At 44.7% G+C, this 19,245-nt stretch overlaps 1 pseudogene; it reads left to right on the top strand.

The window, feature by feature from the left end:
* The first annotated feature begins 555 nt into the window (after positions 1 to 555).
* LOC132995791 (fatty acyl-CoA reductase 1-like) overlaps positions 556 to 19,245 on the top strand; it is a 30,620-nt pseudogene continuing 11,930 nt past the window's right edge.

Below are 19,245 nucleotides of genomic sequence, written 5' to 3'. Positions count from 1 at the left end.
CTGCAGTGCTGAGAACATTTTGTATTATAATATCCCCCGAGATTAACTCCCTGTGCTGCGATTTATATATTTTTGTTTGTAAGAATAGAATTAGACAAAGAATGAAGAAGATTGCTGTAAGTCAGAATCTGAAAAACATCCTCATCTGTTAAAGATATTAAATCCTCGAGGCTCCTCAGATCAACCAGCCCCACTGAAACTTTGTGCACTTTCACGCGGGAAGAAGCCCGAGAGGTGAAAGTGAGATAGTGACAACTGGTGAAAACTTTGTAGAAACTCCCTTAAAGCCAGAATTGAGATGTCATGGTCAAAAGACCTAAAACATATATTATGAGGCCACCTTGACCTCTGACCTTTGACCCCCTGTATCTTATCCGTAGATCCATCCAACTGTTGTTAGGTAACCTAACTGCTGTAGCAACAGAAGCAGCATCTGTGCCCTTGAGCTGAGTTGAAACTCTGCTGGACTCGTGGTGGAAGCTGTGAGATATGGAGTAACGACACCGACTGGAGCTTGAAAGTGTTCTCCAGGCAAACGGCTGGATCATAACCGACATGCGGCTGTTTGATTCCTGCCACTTGATGTCTTTAATTATACATGAGCAGGGAATTAAACGATCCCCCCTTGTGTGTTTTTATGTCCCGACACCAGATCTCAGCTGCAGAGGGATCGATGGATCATTAATGTGCGGGAGTAAATCATTTTAAGACATGGCTTGAGTGAGCGTGAAGGATCTGGGTCATTAGATCCCAGATCCTTTCTGATCTTGTCTTGTTATATCGATTTTTTTATGTGCGCATTATTTCAGGTTACAATAAAGACTGAGATCATTGACAGGGGGCCATAAACTTTCTTGGCTCCATAACAAATGCAAATATCACAATTTCCCAAATCATTTATATTTAAATATGTAAATGGAGAAACAGTGGATTCAAGTGAGTGAGACTGGGAAAGTGGAGAAACAAAGGAGTAAGGTGGAGAAACAGGAGTGAGACTGAGAAAGGGCGAGAAACAGGAGTGAGATGGAGAAAGGGAGAGAAACAAAGGGGTGATACTGAGAAAGTGGAGAAACAGGAGTGAGACTGAGAAAGGGCGAGAAATAGACGAAAAAAGTGGGAGTGGGATAGGAGAGGGGAAGAAAGTGATTCTAAAACTGTTTTGAGTCAAGATGTGAAACAAAAATTGAAATTATAGCTTTTCTCCATTTATTTTATTTGAACATGCACAATTTCAAATTTTATTTAATTTCTCTTATTTTGAAACGCAGCCCTACTTTAATTTAGTCAATGACTAAAGATAACATAACACATATCTACAATCATACATATATGTTCAGTTCTACGTTACGTGACAACTAACATTATGAAAACGTTTTTGAATTGTACTGAATTAATTTGATTTGACGGTCAGGGGGTGAGTACATGCAGATGCTGAAACAACTACTATATACTTAAATATATATCACACTAAATATTAGACATTATGATCTTCCGGACCTTTGCTTCAAGACATTTTCTCTAACTGGACCTCTTTAAATTGAGTTGAATACCCCTGAACTATATTAATCATCTGTTAAACCAAAGGCCCATTTTCTAACAAGTTGTAAAAACAATAACTAAATATTTACTAGTGAATAATAATCAAGTGTCATTTCACTACTGAGCTGTATGTATTGTTGTGTATTAACTTTAATAATCATGCTGTTATGAATCAGTCCCATTATAAAACGTCTCCATGTGTTTCTCCTCCGGAGTGGCGTGTGCCTGCGGGACAAGGGGGCGTGCCGTGCCGTGCCTGCGGGGCGTGCGGGGCGGGGCGGGGCGGGGATGGGGGGACACGCCCCGCACGCTCCGTGTGTCAGTGTCACCGGGTCCGAGTCCCCGCAGACACACACTCACACGCGGGCAGGCAGGTTGTGCATAAGAAGAACCGGGCGTGTTGTGTCGGTGGAAGTATCCGAGCAGCAGGAGCCCAGAGGCCGGTGGGAGGAGGCAGAGAGACAGCAGCCGCTTTGACAACCAGAGGAAGAGCCGCCCGCACCGAGACACTTCCACGGTAAGGTCGGTCTCTATCTCCCGGCTTTTCATCCTACTTTCAGCGGCTGTGCTGTGTGGGAATGCGGGGCTGAGGGTGGCTCCGGGCAGGAGGCAGCGGGGCTCCGGGCAGGAGGCAGCGGGGCTCCGGGCAGGAGGCAGCGGGGCTCCGGGTCAGGTGCACGCCGCCTCTGGAGCATCTTCCTCCGCCGGGAAGGAGGATGTTGAGCGGGTGAAGGAGGACATGGATTCAGGGGGTTGGGAGGTTGTATTTGAATTGTTTGTTCGTGTTGTGTGGTCGTGGAGAGTTGTGTGTCAGCGCAGAGCTGGAGCCGCCGGCATGTAGGGCGGCAGACACCGGGACCGGAACCGAGTCCGCGTGGAGGAGCCCCGGGGAACGAGCAGCAGTTCCCCGCTACACGTCCGGAGCTCGGCCTTCAAGGGAAAAGCACAGAACTAATACACATAATAAACAACTCAGCGTTAAAACTAAATATAACTGTATTTAATCGAATGTGAACTTCTTTATATCTAAACCCTTTAGTGGCCCTGTACTCTGCGTGTCCTCTGACAACCTGATGAGTCGGACCAGGAAGTTGTTTGAAAGTGGAATTGGTAAATTTTCACATAATTATTTATATATATATTAAAAGCCTAAGTCAATAAAAGTTGTAAAAATGGTTATCAACATCTATTTGATATTAATCTCAGGCACAAATATCAGTTTCCATTTAATTAATACCAAAATACAAACCTGTTTCGGGTTTAATCGCCTCTGATCGTTAGTCAATTATTATAATTAATCCAATTTTTTATCGATTAAAAACTTAATAGAAAGTTGAAGACGTTGGTACCTTCCTTCAGCTTTTTTAGTTTTTAATCAGTGCCATGTGGAGGCGACTCGTCTGAATCACCTCCTCCTGGCTGATGTGTTCTGACTGAGATGAAGATGAGCCTCCTCATCATCAATGTGCCACTGGGCAGCAGCTTGAGTTCAGACCCTTCCCTCCATGTTTATTCGTTTCTATGTAATATTAATTTCATCTCCTCAGCTCAGGTCCACATCAGACCGCAGACCGTGACGTTTGACCCTGAATTCCCCCCCTGTCTCGTTCAGAACTCTAGATATTGTGTTTCATGGGCTGTGAGCTGAAAACCCGCAGGCTCTAATGATTAAAACCGTTATTAAGTCCTCAAATGAGTTCCTTAGTCGTCTTCTATTGATTAACTAACTGACTTATCGTTGCAGCTGTATTTTTAAAGGGTTTGTCATCATTAATCATGTTGTAGATCTGAACTAAACAGGTTAAGGACACTGATTATCTCCCTTTCATTCAAACAAACATGCATAATTCAAACCCAATAAGCCAATGGGGTCCCGGCCCTGATCAATATCAGACGTTTGTCTCGTGTAATTCATTCACCGTCTTCTTAATGAAGTCAAACCACTCGTGCTGAGTCATGGAACTCTTTCCTTTCAAATATTTGAACACACGATGCCCCTCGCACATGTTGAATGTTTCAACAAGTTCCATGATGAAATGTAGGAATGTAGCTCATTTGATTCTATATATAAACTTTTAAATAACATATGGTGTGAGCAGGTTTCCCTCAGAAGCTGTTTGGGTGTGTGATGATAAACGCTGCTCGCCACTATCGCAGCTATAAAAGACCTGTGAGCTGAATTCTAAATCGAGATCACAAAAAGCGAATTATCACAGGGCGACCTATATTTTGTTCTCAGTTAAGTGTTATGTATTCAAAGCTCTATTAAGTCTGATCAGATGCTGCTAGAAAGATTTATAAAAACATGGCTGCTCTCGGAAGTGCATATCAAATTTTATTTCACAGAATAAACAAAGCAGAAATTTCACATTGAAATGTATTTTACTCCGTAGTATCAGTATTGGCCTGAACCTTAAATCTCTGAATGTTAAGTAGATGAGTTTCTTCTCAGTCGTCCTGTGTGTCTCCATTTCTCAGAGAGTTCTCACACAGCACAGTAAGTGCAGAGGTATGTCTCTTCTGCATCTTTGGTATCCGGCCTCTGGACACGGCTGAGATATAAAGACTCCTCCTCAGCAGATAAACATCTTTTCACTCAGTTCCTGTATGGAGGAGCGAGTCCTGCAAAGTGCACCACCTTCCTTAGCCTCAGATTGTTATCAATTGGTCTTGTTGAAGTGTGATGTAACATGTCACACATCATGCACACATCTCTGTTTTTGACATTCTGAGAAGTGCTGTGTAAAAATCTCCTGATTGATTTGCCTCCTCTGGTGAATTCTTTTCGATGTACGACAGTAAACCCCTCAGTGAAACCTGCTGGTTTAGTCTCGGCTTTCGGCTCTCTGGGAATCGTGCACTTCTATGCAGACTTCATCGACAGCTCACACAGGCCGAAGCTGTTCGACTTCATTCCATTCACTATCACACATTTTATCTGGCAGGACTGAGATTTGCTCATGGTGCAATAACTTAAAAAAGACACTGTAGGCTTTGTCGTTGCTCTAATTTGAATGTGTTGGAAGTTACAGATTGCTCTTCTGAAACTGTCTCCTCGCCACAGCAGGACTGTGTGTTGATTTTGTGTTGTGGTCTTGCCAATCCGACCTGCGTTAGATCTGCTGAATAGCGTCTGATATAAATGCTTTAATTCAAGAGCAAGAAACTGAATAGTTTAGTAAAACAAATAACAAGCAAATGCGGGTGTTTTTTTAAAGAAACAAACGAAATAAGATCAAAGTAGTTCACACACTGTGGTTGTGGCCTTTCTGCCGAGCCAGTTCTAAAGAAGGAGCGGAGTCCCTGCACCTGTGGTTCACTGGTTCTCAGGGGAACTCCCAGATACCTTTGATTCAGCATTTGGTGCCAAGGCGGTGGAATGTGAGGATAAATGAGCAGGAGAAAGGGGCCACGGCGGCAACAGGGAGGGATTGTGTTGAACCCACATTCACCCTGAGGATAAACTTTGTTTCGTCTTTTATCAATGTGGCTGAAATAATCTGTGATTTGAGGAACTAAACAAGTTTGCAGGTTGGTTAAATCTAAATTTCCACTTGGAAACACTTGGAGGTGAAAGTTGTCTCTTGCCACTTTAAATGGGAGGACATCGACTTCATTGAAGGCTCAAGCAGATGCTGTAGATACGGTCACTTTGCAGCACCCTCTTCATATGTGGTTCTCCTGAGCCTCCTGGCGTGTTAATCTGAATCTAAAGCTGCCCTCAAACATGCACTGAACTCCAGTTGTAGATCCAGCGTGAGAACGCCAATTTCCGACTTAGTTGCTCCCAACATTTTCCAGAACTGTTTTTATTGCCAGCCTTCGGATAAAATGTCAGTGAGCTCATTTGAGAAAACAGCAGGAACATGTTAGGAAACACACAGCGAGCTACAGGGGACGGGTTGGTGACGTGTCTAAAACTCTACAGACAGGAAACTGAAAGGACGCAAGTATCTCACCCCCCCCGACAAACAAGTGGAACAAGAGGAACAAGATTGTCTCCAGGTGAAGCAATGACAGGCTGATTGCCTGGACTTGCCCTCATCATGTCCTTTAGCTGCTGTAGGAGTCAAACTCTTTACATGTGACATTCTAAGTTAGTGTTACTTTTTAAGGGAGCAACAAGTAAAAACCCCTGGGGCTAATTTGGAAAGAGATGTTTGTCAAAGACCCCGTTAGGTCAAACCTTTTTCTCCATATCCGGAACTTATTGGATAAATACCTAGCCTCCCATACATCGACCTTGTGGCTGGCAGCTAAAGATACGCATAGTTTCCTCCTGTCAGTCTTTGCTCTCCCAGAGAGCTGAGCCTGTCTAACCTGCTATCCCCCCCTGACTGGTTGAACAGAAATGCTAGAGCAGGAGCTTACTGGGATCATAACCTCCTCACAAATGACACAATGCAGCAGAAGTGGCCGGGGTCAAGAGGAGATAAAGGGCAGCCGCTCCCAGGGCTGCTTCAGAGTGAAGAGTGCAGCCGCTCTTTAAAAAAGAATGCGGTCAATTAGCAAGTTGTTGTTGAAAGTAAGGGTTGTTTTCCTCCCGAGGTATTTCCTCGTGTTTTTAATGCCTGCTTTGATTCTGATGTGGAGCAGACTAGGTTAACGCAGCGATGAGTATGAAGATTAAAGGGCAGCGTGAGTCACTTAATTATTTAAGTCATCAAGGCTTAATATTTGCCTACTGTGTCGACACTTGTCAGTGTGGTTTGCTGTGGTAACGACAGCAGGAGTCGTGCCAATTTACACAGAATTGAGAAATACTATAGAGAGGAGGTGTTAGTCATGGATCGACTGTTTATCATTACAGGGTTTCTGCAGGTTTCAATGAGTTAAGTATCAGACATTTTAAAGATATTTGACACTGACCACTGAAGTGTTTGCTTACTTTAACCAGCTCAGATAAAGCTTAAAATCCTGGCGCGATAACCACGTTTACCAGAAGAAAACATTTGATCAAATTTTCGGTAACACATCAGTGACTCTCGCCCAAGCATGAACCACATCTTCCCTCCGGCACCAGGAAGAGAGCGGCCTTTCTCATTCTCCTCCTCGTCTGGTATCCAGCAGACAGCTAAAGCCGATTGCTACCTCTTTTCTCTAAAACACACTTAAGGACATCTGACACACACTCACACACACCCACACACTCACAAACACACATATCAACAACAACAAGCCTGTCCCGGGACAACAGATTTGTCTTTTATTGACAGAAATTGGAAATTGGCAACAACCACTTAGCTGCATTATTAAAAGTTCCATCGTTTGCATGCGATAATATCCCAATGGGATTGGAAAGAGCTTTGTGTGTGTGTGGGGGGGGGGGGGTGGCTGTTCCCTTGTGTCAAATAAGATAAGATTACAAAGGTATAGAGTTAAATCCTGTTGCGTTTCTGTCCACTAGCAGCGTAAATTGGAAATAATCTGTAGATGTTCATGCCTCTCGTGTTCAAAAACCGTCAGTGTTGTGGTGGTGTTTTCTACTTCGGCTCTTATCGGATGGATGGTTGGATGGGTGGATGGGTGGATGGATGGATGGATGGTTGGATGGGTGGATAGATGGGTGGATAGATGGGTGGGTGGTGGTTGTGATACTCGAAACGCTCACCACCAAGAGCTGCTCTGTCATTAACTATATGAACCTGACAAAAGGTGAAGCTATTGAGCACGTTTGTGAAGTACCATATTAAGTGCAGTGTGTTCACTGTGATCTGTCTTTGCACCGCAGAGCTGATCAAATCACTCGGTCACAGATATTGGTTTCCATGCAGCCAGAGCGTGTGTTTCTTCAAAAGCATGGATGAGTCTTGCGTTCGAAGAAAGTGTGTGTCTGTATCATGTCACCGATGTTTCCGTTTTACACTAACGCGTATTACAGATGTAATTAGAGCATGTGCACATCTTGGATTAAGAGCAAAGCAGTTATTAAGCAGTCGGTCTCCCCAGTGCTGAGTGATATGGCTTTTAATGTTATAATATTCACAGTATCACATTCATTTCGCGGGGAATCTTTATTAAATGCATGTGTAAATGAGGGCTTGATTTTAATGGGTCAGTCTTCACGCCGACACAATGAGAGCATCCAGTGTTCCGGGACTCGGTTTGATCTAACTTTTCCCTTGTTGTCACCTTTTCCGTTGTTGTCACCGCCTGCAGAGAGGAATTATCATCTGGGTTTACCCTCAGAGTGATTAGCAAACATGTTGTGTGGAGTGGTGAAGGCAGCTTGAAGGGGCCTCAGAGATATCCAGGTCCAGGCCTCTTTCCACTTTTGGAAAATAAGTCTGCAGGATAAGTGACAGTGCAGCTGTGGCCTGTGCACCAGTCTGCTTCTGTGATAAGGGCTTGAAACTGCCTCACCAATTAAGGCCTGTTGCCATCGCCGCTGCATGTCTGCGTATGTGAGCTTGTGTCGGGCTGCAGAAATCGGGGCTCTTTTGTCAGCCACTGTGTTAATGGCTTCCTCGGATCGATCATAAAAGACCACTGAGCTCTCTTTTCAAGTCAGTCCAAGTGCATCCACAGTGAAAATCCAACAAATCCCACGGTTGTGTCCCAAAACACTCCCTCATTCACTTCTCCTCACATAATAAACACTCAATATATTCACTGTATAGTGAGTAATGCATCGAGAGTGGATTCTGAAGGATGAATCATCCTTTTGCACAAGCACTAACAGGCGTGGTGTTGCAATAATGGTCTACACTGGAATCTATACGAGAGTCGCTGCTGCTGGAACACTTTTACAACCAGTTTGACAAGTTTGAACAAAATATGTCCACTGGGTTGCAGACAAAGCCTCAGTTGACATAATTGATGAGTTATTCGCAAGTTAGAAACACAAACCATGACATTTACCCCAGTGCGCAGAGCAAGACGTATTAATAGGATCGGAGGAGACCATCATAACTGACATCACAAGAAACACCAAAGGAAGATAAGGGAGTAAGTAAAAGTAGAGCTAAAAGGGAAAGGTATTCATGGCACCACTAGTTGCATCTTCCTCTTACACACACTCTTCAGTGGCAGTGTTGTAACACAGAGCTTCAGTTGTTTCAGTGCTGAAGACGACAGCATCCAGGGGAGTGTTATGTTTTCATTACTCGAAAGCAGCGGCTGGGACTCGCACCGCGATGACCACACGGGGCAGGTTCATGAACTCACGGCCCTGGCACAGCATCCAGATTACTATTGCCTGTCTGGGCCTGAGCCAGGAGTAAACTGACGCTGCAGCACCAAGAGGCTGCGTCACTCAGAGGCGGCTGGTGTCATTACACAATCCCTCTGCCATCACACGAAATGTAGACAATGCACTGTTGCACGTGTTTGCCAATACACAGAAACACAAGCTCTCTCTCACACACACACACACACACACACAATCTCCTCTGGCCTGGCATCTGATAGCGAGCAGTGACCTTCATGTGTAGATTTGAAACTGGCTCATGTTTTCTACTTTAAAAATAAAGATTATATTAAAGAGACACAGCTTAATTCCTCGAAGCCCACGGCCAACATAATTAATTCTAATTAGATTAGCCTTTAGCTGCCTCGGGGGAAAAATACAAGGAAGAGCAGACCTGCTAGTTTTTGTCCGGTAATGTAATCTCGGATAAGGGTTTTAAAAGTGCTGTGCAATTACGTGGGTTTGTGTAAAGGGCCGTGTCACATATCTCATGTGCTGGAGCGGGGGAGTGGAGCTGGAAAAGTTGTTTTTAAGTGATTCATCATCATGGAAAAATGATGTGTTTTTATTCCAAGGAAAGAATTTGAACTTGTTGACTTGAGTTCAGTCTTCTGTTATCTTAAATTCGTCTGAAGAGCTCAGTAACCACGTGTAGCCGTGACGATGTTGTAAGAGTGGTGGTGTAATTTCTTTGCCTTTTTTAAAAAAACTAAAAACGGCGCGGTGCCAATGGGCGTGGCTAAGTGACAATACAGCTACATGTGGCGTTTTAAAAACAAACGTTATCTCTGTCCAGACTTGTTTCGTAGCTGCATATCAAACACAATCTCTCTGCAGACTCGCACACCTGAGATATTAGTAGCAGAGAATACTATAAACTAGACTGATGCAAAATAAGAGCAGGATTTTCTTTTTCTGTCGTTACCCACGTCCACTCCTTCTTCGTAAAGAGAAAAGCACCTGCTCACTTTCTCTCTACTTGAGATTGTCATCGACAAGTACCTGAAAACGACAAGGACAGCAACACTATCACGTAGTTAAGGACTTATTGATGATTGTATTTTGTGTGGGTAATGACTGTATCTGGGAGATTCAGGAGATGTGGGTTCTAGTGTTTGTTGTGGTTTCTTTTGAGTCTCCTGGATGAGACTGGTTTGGTCCCGGAGTCTGTTCTGTGTCCTGGCTCGTACATGTCTTAGCTCTCTGTGTTGGCAGCGGGATGTAAAACCGACTGCCCTCAGGGGTTGTACACTTAACTCAGCTTTTCAGGGTTTTTATTTACCCTGTTGGCAGTGTGCTATTAAGTGACTTTCACTTTGTGCTGCTCGGCAGTGGCATTCAAGTTGACTAATGCTTCCTTAATTATTGGCTGCATTTTTGCAACGTTTTACTCTGCCCTCCCGCCTCTGTCGGCTTTTGTCCGTTTATAATGGCTTTAGCGGGCGTGCAGCTGTAGTGCCCGATTCTCGCCTGTGTCTCCAGCAGCACTCAGCTGACCCGCTAATGGATGTGAGTGAGGAAGGGCTGGAGGCAGCAGGGGAACCGCAGAGCCGCCGCTTTAAACTACCTGCCTCCGCCAAACAGCGTGGACCTCCTGGGGAGAGGGAGGCTTTGAGGGAAAACACAGAAAAACCTTCAGTCAGAGAAAAAAAGACGAGGTAGCATGAAATCAGGCCAGAGTGCAGCAAACCTCTGCAGCTCAGCTCCTTTCTTATGCCACAACTTGTTATGTTAAGTGCAGACGTTGTCCTCAAATGTCAGAGATGGGACAAAATATCAGCGTTAGTTGAATGCAAACAATTTGGCGACAGTGGACGTTAGTATGATTATAATCTTTTACGGTGTCCGTTGGTTAAATATCACACTGTAATACTAACCATAGTGATTTTTAGCATGAAAAGAATAAAGGGAAAGAAAACATGCTGACGACCTCAGGAAGCAGGGGAGTGTTTTCATGCATGTCAGGAAACTGCACTGGGTCTGATGTTGCTCTGAATGATTCTCACTGAAAATCTGTGTTGCCTTTTTCTGATGTCTTGAATATTGTGGTCACGGTCCAACTCATGTTTCTCATTCTGCTTTTGACTCAGTCTTTCAACCTATTATCATTGGGTTTGTGTCTGTCTCCAATAAACTGGATACCCGACCAAAGCCCAACGGTCGGCAATGGCTAAGGCCGGGTTCGGACAAATGTTTGATATTCATATATTCATCTATTTCAGGTTTGGACACAAAAATATGAATTCTCGTAAGGATTTGATCAGGCTCGGTTATATTTCTCTGCTTCTACTATCTGTACCAGTATTCAGGTGTCATCACACTGTAGTGTCACAAGATTTCAAGCATTATCAGCCCAAATAATTGCGTTAAGAATTCAGTAAGGAGGCAGAAAGTGTTTCCCATGTTGCCTTGTGGGAGATAAAGGCTCAACACCTTCAGCCAGAGTGACAGGCGAAGAGGTGGAGCTGTCGAACCGTGTGTGTGTGTGTGTGTGTGTGTGTGTGTGTGTGTGTGTGTGTGTGTGTGTGTGTGTGTGTGTGTGTGTGTGTGTGTGTGTGTGTGTGTGTGTGTGTGTGTGTGTGTGTGTGTGTGTGTGTGTGTGTGTGTGTGTGTGTGTGTGTGTGTGTGTGTGTGTGTGTGTGTGTGTGTGTGTTAGAATCATGAATCTGGGTTATGTGCGATCCCACTTTTCCAGCTGCAGGAACATTTCCATTGACAGGCATTAATCCGTAGTGACTCTCTGCCCTTGTCCTCGTGTCCACAGGGAATAACTGAGAAGCACAAGCTGGAATGTCTCAGCAGAGGACCTTGACTTTGACCTTTTTTTAATTTCGGTGTCTGTGCATACAGAGTAGTAAATCTGGACATACATGAACTTGTTTGTAAATTATACACCTGGGTAAAAATGTTTTAAAATGAGGATTAAAGTAGTTTGTGTGAAAGTGAGACTCGGTGGGTGCTGCTTGAAACTCGGGCTTTAGTTTCTCTGACTGCGAACGAGAGGAGTATTAAATCCAACGCACACCCTGTTTGTAAAGGGAGCCTAATTCAATATTGCATGCACAGAAGGCAGAATGGATATAAAGCAAGTACATACAAGGTTGTTTGTTGTTGCTGACTTCTGCCTTTGCCGGGAATCAGCTGCCCGGGAGGCAGGATGAAAGACAAACGGAGGGAAAGAAAACAGATCTTGTGTACAAATCACTGCTCTGCTGAGTCTCTGAAAGTGCTGATCAAGCATCTGCCCGGACTTAATGCTGTGCTAATGTTGGCAAGCTTTTGCATATAAGCGTCCCAGCAGCCCCGGCTTTTTTCCCAAGTTGTGACTGAACACGTAATGACTGTTCGCTTGTTCGGGGGGAAAGAGGACGATTCCAACATTGTGAAGACGCCTGTGCTGTAGTCGTGCGTCGTTGTCGTGGTTACATACAAATGAGCAGCAACATTGGGAGCATGGTTGCGAGCTGCAGACGGCGTGACACTCATTTCTCATTGGGGCTGGAGGCTGCAGCGAAGGTCACGTGACGAAGATGAGAACAAAGTCTGACATCGTAAATGTGCCGGCTTGGTTAGTTTTCCCTGTGGCTCAGACAGGTTCAAGGTGAAATAATCGTTAGTCGCAGCCTTAGTTGTTGATTGAGTGGCACAGAGGTCTCCCCCCTTGTAGTACTAATAGGGCAGATAAGATTCCAAGTGGAAATAAATTGTGATGTATTTAGATGATTGACCACAGATGCTCCTAATTCAGACCGAATCAAGCCGCGCAGTCTTCATCAGTGGACAGGAAAATTAAATATGCTTGTTTTGGGGCCAACTGTTGCTTCTGCTGTTGCTTCCTGACAGCCTGTGTCGGTGAACTGTACAGGAAACCTGGCATCGGTAGTGAAGCTAATCACCAGCGTCCGAGCCCTCAGTCAGGAGCCGGGAGCCACAGCCGCCTCTATCCGATGTCTCTGCCGTAATCAGGACCACGTAGGACCTGGCCGCCTGCCACTGCTAAAGCAGCGGACGCAGCTCCTGATTTATTGTATTGAGTTGGCCCAAATAAGCAGACACGGTCCATTACACCGCCGTCATTAGAGATGCAATTGATCCAATAAGTTGGCGTAGAATGAAGGCGGCCGGACATCGAGAAACAAGTCAAAAATCCTTGAAGAAAAGACATGAAGGGCGAGTTAGGGCCACTTTATCTTGGGTCGTTGTGTGTCTGTCTGTGCAGGATAACACACACACACACACACACACACACACACTAACAGATGCCAAACCGCCCCTGAACATTTCCATCTCTCTATCCCTTTCTCTTTTTCTTGCGACCTAGACTCATATCACTGTGATTCACGGTTTAGGGTCTGTTTTTACGACCGGAGCTTTCGTGAGTTACTTCCTGATTCAGTTTGTATTAACTCTTACCCCCCCCCCTCTGCAGGAGCTGCCTGAAGGCCAGGACCTCGACGGGTGAGAGGAGCAGACAACAGAGGGAACAACCAGACTGACAGACATCTTCAGAGGGGCAGCAGCATGGCGTCCATAACGTCCATAGCAGAATACTACGCGGGCAAGAATGTCATGATCACGGGGGCCACGGGCTTCATGGGAAAAGTGCTGGTGGAGAAGCTGCTGAGGTCGTGCCCCGAGGTCAAAGCCCTCTACATCCTGGTCAGACCCAAAGCCGGGCAGTCCATGGAGCAGAGGGTCAGCGACATGATGAAGTGCAAAGTAAGTAATTTTCCACCCACTATTCCCCCACAGGAGAATAACACCATGAAGAGGTTTCACTAACACTCAGCTTTCATAGAGAGGAAGTTTAATATGATTTCTTGAGGTTTTGGTTGTTACGGTTGAAAGAGATGATCGACCTGCACTGCGCTGGAGAGTCAACTTTTAAAGCTGGAACCGTTTATCCAATAATTCATAAGTTTGAAAGAAAGAAAATTAAACAGCGACAAAATTATTGAATTAAAATCACTTATTGAGCAAAAACAACATCTTTAACTCTCGATAAAGACGATAAAGGAGAAGATCTTTGCGAGGATAAACAACTTGACGAATGGGACACTGCCCTTTCCTTTTGAAGAAACTCATAATAGAATCTCACATCGTCAATCAAAGCATCCGACTATTTCTGTGTTGTTGAATAACGAAGAAGACAGAATAACAATGTGAATGAATTGTACTGGAGGAGAGAAGGTGACGATGATATTATACTCTGTCGTCTGTTCTGTTGTTTGAACGAGACAAAAGTTACAGATTATAGATGAATCACTCATGTCTTCACCGAAATGTGCAGTGGTTATCGTTGAGTTTAATATGAAAAAGCAGCACAAAGAGAGATGTGTTCAATCATCGCAGCAGCTGATCGAGAATCATCGAGAATCACCCGATGACGTTCAGTGCTCAGACTCGTGGGCTGTTCATTCAAATCATCCCTCGAAAGCAGGGATTGTTCAAAAGGCTTTTGCGGTTTTCCGTGTGTTTACAGAGCCGCGGAAATTTGCTTGCGAATTATAGCAGCAGCGGCAGAAGCTGTTGCCATGGTGACACAAACTTAATGACCCCCTCGGTAGATTCCGACAGTTCATCCCCGGGCTTCAGAGCGAGAGACGCAGAAGAGTCGGAGAGCGACGTGGACGAGTCCGAGTGAGAATACTGAAGGGAGTGACCTGCGGGGTTGTATCAGGAGGAGGAGGGGGAGGTGAGGATGAGGAGGTCGGACAATGAAGAAGGGAAGAAATAAAGGAGGTGGATGGGGGGGGTATAAGCTGAGGGGAGCGAGGTAAGCTCTAAATATGTGATGTCAGCTGTATCAGGCCGAGCAGCGAAGCATGACTCATCACAAACTGGACTGAATGAAGTGATGTTTCGACACGGGAGCGAGTCACTGATGTTCAGAAGCAGCAGCTGTGAACTCGCGTGCTCCTGCTCATCGGGGGCTGTCGGCCTCAAACTGTCAGACGCACCTAAGAAAATCACACCTTCCCCGTATCGCCCCCCCCCACTTCTCTCTCTGCTCTATTTGTGCTGCTCTCGTTGAACTTGGTGCTGCGCTCGGTGCTCTGCTGTGGATCTGACCCTTGAATTTAGCCTTTTTCCGGTCTTTTCACATCTGTAAACTTTCCTGGAACCTCTTTCATTGTGTAATTAATTTAATTCTGTGGCCTCGAGGGAAAAATTTAAGAGAGAGTACAACTTTTTTTGATCTCCTGCATCTGTAGTTTGTAACATGTAACATCAAAGGTTTTTCAGTTTACCGGATCAAAACCTCTTACTGTCCTGATACTGTACAGATGCAACAGGCTCCCTTCCTGGAAATGAAAGGGAACATTGAGATATTATATTATGAGTGCACAAAAAAATATATAGAATTACCTTGGTTGTTAAATGTACTTTATAATAAAAGATTCTTGAAAGTTTTTGATTTTTTAAATAAGATGACCTTTGACTCTGGGGGCTTGTAGAATTCTCTCTCTTGTTGCATAAAGTTAAAAAAAAGGAGTAATTTGATTATGTCCGAAATATTTCTTTCAATCAACTGAGCCAATAGCCACATACTAACCTGGATTAGAGCAGTGATTATTAATCCTTACTAAGACAAATAGTATGAGAGCAGCTCTGTGTTAACAATATCAATATACCAAAATATCACAGAACTCGTGTTGTACAAGCGATTACTCCTGTTCTCAGTATTTCACCCACTTCACATTCACTCATAGTGACGTATGATTTTTTCTGCTGCTGGTCGTCACAGTATTCCCCCCCTCAACAAATTTCCATTGGATTTGTCATCGCTCTAATAGTGTCTGCTATCAGGGCAGTGCTTGATGCTCTGCCAAGTACAGAGTACAAGTCATGTCATTCAATTTCCACGACCAGGCCTCAAGTGCCAGTGGGTATTCATGCAGGTCCTGGGATCAGTATTACACTATTCAGAACTAGGATAATTCATGGATGAGAACAGTGGTTTTGGTCTCTCGAGTAGCCTCTCCTCTCTCCTCCTCCGAGCCCGGCCCGTATCTTTCTTACCACCTGTTGCTAGGTAACAGCCGGGCGATCTATCCCACGGAGCTGCCCCGAGCAAGGAAAGGACAAACCGATAGGAATCTCATTGTCTGTGCATCTCGGCTGCACTTCCTTTGACATTTAAGCTGTGTCTACCTCTCTGTCCGTCTGTCTGTCTGTGCGCAGGCTACCTCGCTGTGGTGACAGGAACTGAATGGCAATGTCAGATCTTTTGATACAAGTGGGCTTCTGGGTCCACAGGGTTTCTCCCCTGCTGTGCGGCAGGATTCTCCCACCCTCAAGTGGGCCGTTAATCCCTGCACCAGTCTTAACGTTTCATCTCTGAGGCCGCGCAGCATCTTCGTACTGCAGGTCCGACTCTGTAGCTGGGAGCACTGGGTTCGGATGTCGGCTGGAGAGAGGTGGGAGGTGGAATCTCTGGTGGGACGGACGGGGATGTGTGGACTTTAGCCTTCAAGGCAGGATGCTGGTCAGAGGAGGTTTTACTGTGTGTTTACTGTGGAATGACTATTGATTACTGCTGTATAGAGGATGTGCAGTGATCAATGTGGCACTTTGTGCTTCTGTGCCTCAGCATTAACATCGTGTGAAGGCTCTTTAATAAAGCTTCACTCTTCAAAAACCATTAGATGATTGAAAGAAGATGAATGTAATAAAATAAAAACAACAATTAATAAAATAGATGAATGCATCCCTAATTAAAACTTGATTTTCACCACTTTCAAGGCCAGAGTCAGCTTCAAAGTCTCAAATAGTTTCCACCGTCTCCTCACGACATCCCCTGATTGTCGCTGGTGGCCCGTCTGTGAGTTTAATCAAATGTTTGCTCGCCATATTTGTTCAGACATGTTGTCTAATGGGCTCCGAGCAGGCGAGATGTTGAACCAGTCGTTTATTGAGCAGAGGTTGTCTTGTTGCTTGAGCAAATACAAGTCGGCTCCACTTTTCTCCGCATTCGTCTTGATCATCAAGGTTTTTATTCATCCCCAGTTTTAGGGGAGATCATGGGTTTGCAAAAAAAGCAGAGAGATGATTGGTAGTTGCTGTGTTTCTGAAACAGACGGACCCACCTCACTGACGTCCTGTGTATCAGAGATAAAGAGCTTCATGCCTTAAATACCAGAGCTCAACTGAACTTGCGTCACTGCTGGTGTTCAGGAAACAAGCCTCACCTGTATCTGTTGTGTTCATGGAGTTAAAACAATAAGGGCGTGTTTTTGAATGTGTTGCATAAAAAAGTCTGGGAACTTCATGAGGCGGGTACTAGAACTAGAATGGTACTTCCACAAAGGCTCAACACTCTCTTTACATTCAATCAAGCCAAACCAAAATACACAAACTCATAGATGTTAGTCGTCTAAATATGTAAGAACTTTGTCAACAACATCCATGAACGATTCCCTTGGAAATTGGTGAAAATATGGTTTAAAACGCATGTTTGTTGGAAGTTAATGCAGCTACTAAATTATGATGGTGCATTTCAGACACATGGATGCACAGGAACATGCAGTTCAAAGAGTTTTGTAGGAGAACAGTTGCACTCACTCACCTTCTAATTCACTCTCAGGCTCCGGTTGTTTCTGCTGAACAGTCCTGACACAGGGCTCCTGCACCTTCAGCTTTAAATATTATCCATTGATCACAGGATGTTTGTTCCCCAGTCTGATGTTTGCTCTGTGTTGAGGGTGCAGCCCCCTGCTCAGTGGTTTCCAGTAATTTGCCCATTAACACAATCTGATCCATCATAAGTAGATGGTTGCATTGATTCCCTCTTGTTTGCATTCAGAGCCAATGCGATCTTTCAAGGTTTATTGATGCCTGCTGGCCTTAACAGGGCACCTCCGTGTTTTTCCACTTGTGGAGTTGATGAAATTGCTTCCTGAACTGTTAATGCCACCTGAAGAATATACGACTCAATCCTGAAGAAAGAACAGACGTTTATTCTGGTGTAGTTTTCTGCTTTAGGGCTCAAAAGGTAAATCCTGGATTTAACGAGTGGCACAAGGCTTTGTTAAGAAGGCAACCTTTAGGGATGAGCGTGAGTGGGGTGACTGAGCATTCGCTGTGTCTGGTTCTGTCCAGCGACTCCATGTGGAGAAGTTATTGCTGCCAGTCTGGTTCGCTGCAGAGCATCTGTGGTTGGATATCATGCGATGCAGCAGGCAGACAGACTGAGAGGCGACCAGTAGCCCTCTCTTCCATGGAGACAGGGCCAAGGGGGGAACCGATGCCTCTGTGAGTAATTAGGCCACAAATTAACTCCAGTTTCTGAAACAAATTAGCACATTAAAACATCGCAGGTGAAGTCATTAAGTTTTAGCACAGAGTCTCTACATTGGGTGGAGAGTCTGTCAGGTGTCTGTGAGTGACCAAGAGTTTAGTTTTGATAATCGATACTGTGGAAATGGCTTGGGGAAAGCAAAGAGTGTTTTTGTGCAGGTGGGTGTCATTGGTCGGGTTAAACAGCCACGAAATCCTGCTTTTCTCCTCAAAAGTGGGGCAGAAGTTTGGGAGAATGTTCAGGATCTGGTGGCAGGACAGACGAGACTCTGCTCTCCATATCAGAGAGGCTCGTGTTCATCAAGATAACAACCTGCTGCAGCTCCGTCTTCAGATAAACTCTGATACCAATCTGATGCAGATAATCAGCCCGAGTGACACAAGTCCGACTCGCCTTTTCTTGTCACAACGACAATCGATATTGCGGTCAATGGAAAGGTTTCATATCTGAGCCGCTGGGTGAACGGCAAGATAACAAAAGTTACACAATTCAAATGCAAGTTACGGCTGCAGTGTAACTTGGGCTCTTGAGTTAGCCAACTCTTTTCAGACAACCCACAAAGGGTCAAGCAGCAAACACAATGAAGACTTTGCTTGAAACTTTACGTGCACACTTATGTAATCACACAAACTAAAGGTTTGGACATGGATTTGACTCTTTAAGAATTTAACTAGAAAGCATATGGACCTGAAAGATGTCATCAGGTAGACTGTGTTCAACCAAGGACAGAGCATGATTCTTAAATTTATAAAAGTTGTTTGTCCTCATCTGAAATGGTGATAAAAGTGTCAGTGTTGTATTTACAACTTGTTTCTGGAGCGTTTCAGTCTTGTCATATTTAATGAGAACACAAAGACCTGCCGCTCGCACCGTAAACTCAGCCTCATTTCTGTCCTTGTGCTCTTGGAGGGGTTATATCATTCTCCTTGGCTCGGCATAACGTCACTGTCTGAGGGACTGGGACGCGATGCCACCAACATACCGAGCGCTAAGCCCAGACGCTCCATTACTCTAAACCTGATTCTGCTCATATCGATTGGTTTGAATTGAGTTGTGTACGGCGAACACCCGGAGCCAGACATGAGAAGACCGTCGATTTTCATTAGCTTGCTTTGATGAGGGTTTCTCCTAAATCCTGCTTTGATTTAGACTTGAATAAAGAAAGAGCAGACAGTGTCTCTTCTAACGTGCACATTAAGTATAGTTTTCTTTGCAT

Source organism: Limanda limanda, chromosome 1 (genome assembly GCF_963576545.1).
Source record: "Limanda limanda chromosome 1, fLimLim1.1, whole genome shotgun sequence".
In the NCBI taxonomy this organism is placed as follows: domain Eukaryota; kingdom Metazoa; phylum Chordata; class Actinopteri; order Pleuronectiformes; family Pleuronectidae; genus Limanda; species Limanda limanda.
The sequence above is the reverse complement of the archived record's forward strand: the minus strand, read 5'-3'. Positions and strand labels throughout refer to the sequence as shown.